A 3,943-nucleotide genomic window follows, 5' to 3' on the forward strand; every position below is an offset into this window, starting at 1 on the left:
ATTCGATGATTCTAAGTAAGCGTTTGAGGTCTGGGGCCGTTATCTGGCCGCAGACACGCAGCATCTGCTCGGCTGCCTGAAACAGCCTCTTTTACCCCCCCAAAAAAGGACTATGTTTTTCAGGGACAATGAGCTTGATTGATGCTGTCCGGATCCTGGTTCACCCCATTCCCTGCCTCAAGGGAATGATAATTTCTTCATTTCTCACCAAACCGGGGGTTGCCGGCCCTGCTTAATGGGCGATACGGGAAAGATGGGGCCAGGCTCTTCTCAGGGTGCCAAGGGTGTGGGGGGTTGCTCCAGCCCCCTGACCGCAGACATCGTGTCCCCAGGGAAGGAGGAGGTGGCCATGCTTGTCATCACCTACCCAAATGCCCAAGCCTGGGATCCACCTTGACCGGTTGAAGATGTGTCCAACAAAGATGCTCATGTGCAAGCCAAGCACCCAGGGAGAGAAATAATCCCTCGTGGACCACAATGCTTTCCAGAAAAGCAGGCGGCAAGACCGTAAGTCATAGGAGGTGACTTTGGGTCTTGCTGCTTCTTTTTGTATTCATAGAAAATACCATCAGGACATGTAAGATCTAACTCATCCCCGCTCCAAACCACGCTAACCACAAGCCCTAAGACTCAGAGCTGGATCACGGGGATGAAAGGTTCAGGTATTCCTCCACTGCTGGTCCTGGGAGGCCATCGCTTGGGTTATGGTGGTGATTTTCATGCCATCAAGTGTGGAGGCAACGGTGGAGGCAACACGTGCAAAAAAAAAAAAAAGAGGGCACCAAACTGTGCATGGCCAGACCCAGGAGGTCACTCAAGGTGACAGGCAGGGTTTTCCCCAAAGTGAGAACAGGCTGCAAAAAAAGCAGTCACAGCTTCATGGTTGGGCACAGAAGTCTTTGGAAGGAGAATGAGCGCTCCCAAATCATCAAGGTTGCTGGCACTTTCTTCTTTAGCATCCAGTGTTTTCCCATCTTGAGGTTCCTCATGTTTCCCGGGGGTGGGTCTCCCACCTTTTCTTGGCAAGGAAGAGCCTGAGACCTCAGCAACCTCCCAAGGAAAGGCACTGCAAGCTGCCTCCAGCACCCTGAGGTCCATGCCCACCACTCATCAGAGACCTGCATCTTGCAGAGGGCTACGCTGGTGCAGCAGGAAGAGTGGTGCGGGTTTCCTCCACCAGCTTCACCTAACCACACCACCTCTGCCCATAAAAGCTTCCCTCCTTCTTCATCCATCGCTCACTTAGCACTCCCCTGACACCAGCGATGGAGGACGGTGGAGGTTACATCCTCCTACATTTAGGAGGAGTGGCCAGAAATAAGAGAGAATGCATGTTTCCTTTGGAAACTGCGATACTTGCACATCTGCAAAACTACTCATATTTTCTCCCACCTGGGCTGAGCTCTTGCAGACACGTGTGCTCTGCGGGACGTGCAGCACATGGCGTTAAGTCACCAGGACGAGTGGGAATAGCCTTCCATCAAAGACACCAAGCCATATATTCAGGCCGACAAAATGCTCTTAAACCAGCAGAAAACCAAGTGCCAAATTCCCCTGCAATCAAGGCAGGAGTTTTCTCCCTTTTTTTCCCTTTAAAAATGACAAATTTTGCAAGAAAACCATCCTTCAAAAAACATTTTAAAGCAAAAACGTCATCACTTCCAACTCAGCCATTGAAATAACACCTTTGGGTTGGCCACAGCAGGAGAAGCAGAAAGCTGCTGCTCGGTTAGTTGGGAGAAACTCCACTTTGATGGAGAAAAAGGGCTTTCTGCACACACGGGGCAGCAGCTTTTGCAGCTGGTTTTCTCCTCACAAGCATAAATTTATTTTTCCCAACTCAACGCTGCAATTCCCCCCATTCCCCCCTCCAACGTGCCCATTGTAAATCCAACCAGCACTGTTTGTAGTTTTCCAGGAGTGCAGCAACAGACATTTCAAGGCCACTTTGGGTCAGCTGAAGCGAAGCCGCTGTGACCTGGTGCAGGATGACTTATCCAGGTATCCTCAGCACTCCCTGTACTGAAGAAAAGGAGAAAATAATTTAAAAAGAATCTAAATTAACCTCATGGCAGAGCACAGTTTGCTTTTTTGCACTGAGTCCAGGGAGATTACTCTCAGGGGGTGATCTCCCTGTTCATGCTGTGTTGCCTTTGCAGCCTGCAAATTTGGGGTGGGAAGTCTCCTGCCCCTTCCCTTCCAGGTTTGGCTGCTCCCCTTTTTTGCGGGCTAACGCACGCCCTTGAGATGCACGTGCCCTACAAACAGAGCATGGAGGGGTCCGTGATAAACGCTTCTGAAAAACAGCAAAGTCCAGCTGCTGCTATCCTTTGGGTTGAGGGGACTCCTGGCTGGTTTTGGGCAGCTCCATCCCCAGGATGTTGGTTGTTTGGGTGTCAAGGGGAGAAATCAACTTCCACCACCTCCAGTGCAAAAGAAATTAGGAAATAAGAGGTCTGTGAGCAAGGATGAGAAAGAAACCAGTGGGAATGGGGAGGAGATGCAGACCTGCATCAAAGTGATGCTGGTCCAGAGAGTGTGGAAGAAGGTTGCTCCTCTTTGAGCCTGATTTTTAGAGCAAAGATCGTGAGATCTGGGCGTGTTTCTCCATCTCTTCCTGCAGCAGAAAGCAAGTGCAAGCTCTGCCCCAAGAACTGGATGGCGTACGGGGAGAAGTGCTACGGGCTGTCTAAAAAGAGTTGGGTTTGGAACAGGAGCAAGGACGACTGTGAGGTGCGGAGAGCTCAAATGCTGATCATCCAGGACCTGGAAGAGATGGTAATGGAAAAAGCGCAGGTGGCCAGGTCCTCCTGGGGTGTAAATCACCTGGGTTTCCACCTAAACTGGGTTCATGTTGGCGGGGTTGGCTGTCCACCGTATTCAAAACCCATACACTGGTGTGTTATGGGAGGACTGGTCCCACTGTCCTCTCTAACCCCCTCCGGGATTTCATCTCCAACATCACGGAGGGAACCAACCACGTCTGGATCAGGCTGCACTTACCTGTCAGTGCTCAAAACTGGACCTGGGTGGACGGAGCTCCCTTGGACCAGCTGATGTGAGTGTTGCCCGAGGAGATGCTCAGATGCAGATGGAAAGCCCCGGGGGGGCGGCTTTGGGAGATGAGAGGGAGCATTCTGGGGGGAGCTGCTTCATCTCCTGTCTCTCCAACAGGTGCAAAGTCTCAGGCAACGTGAACTCGGAGAGCTGCGGGGTGGTGAAAGCCAACCGGATCAACTCAGAGACCTGCCAGGTGGAATTCAAGCAGATCTGTGAGAGGGAAGCCATTAAGAACATGTAAAGCAACATGGGAAGCATGGGGGGCAGCGTACGGAGACACCTTCATTTCGAGTCAAGCTGATGCAAAACCTGCATGGAGAACCATTGAAAAAAAACCTCAATCCCTTGCTCCTTGGTAGAAAAGAGAAAAGAAAGAACAGCTTGGATGGAGTTGAGTTTCCTAGATGGCTTGATCAGCCACCCTTCTTTGGTAGCCCCCCCCGCCCTTTAAACTTTTATCCCTGTTTTAAAACAAAATAAACAGGAGTGGAAACCTGCAGAACTACCTATAAAACACCAGAGGACCCCACCACCCCTGGAAAGCGCTGGATGAGGGGTGGTACCACTCATACCCAATCTCGCCAATTAAGAGCTTGCTCAGGCACCTTACAGCCTCATGGCTCAGCCCATTTGCTATTGCCAAAATACCAGTGATGGATGAAAAAGACGGACGAAAGCATAACTAGCCCTCCCCTGACCTTCTACTATAACGCAATCTCTTTCCGTCTCGGTTTCGCGAAGCTTTGTGCAACGGCTAAAACCTGTAATCGTGGTGTAACCAACCCTCTGGACCAGTAAAAAGAGGAAGGGGCATAACCAGTTAGGAAAGAGGGGGGGTTTTGAAATATTTAACAGTATATCCTGGTTTCGGCCTGGATAGAGT

The sequence above is a fragment of the Pygoscelis adeliae genome, unplaced genomic scaffold, assembly GCF_000699105.1.
Source record: "Pygoscelis adeliae isolate BGI_AS28 unplaced genomic scaffold, ASM69910v1 Scaffold459, whole genome shotgun sequence".
Classification (NCBI taxonomy): domain Eukaryota; kingdom Metazoa; phylum Chordata; class Aves; order Sphenisciformes; family Spheniscidae; genus Pygoscelis; species Pygoscelis adeliae.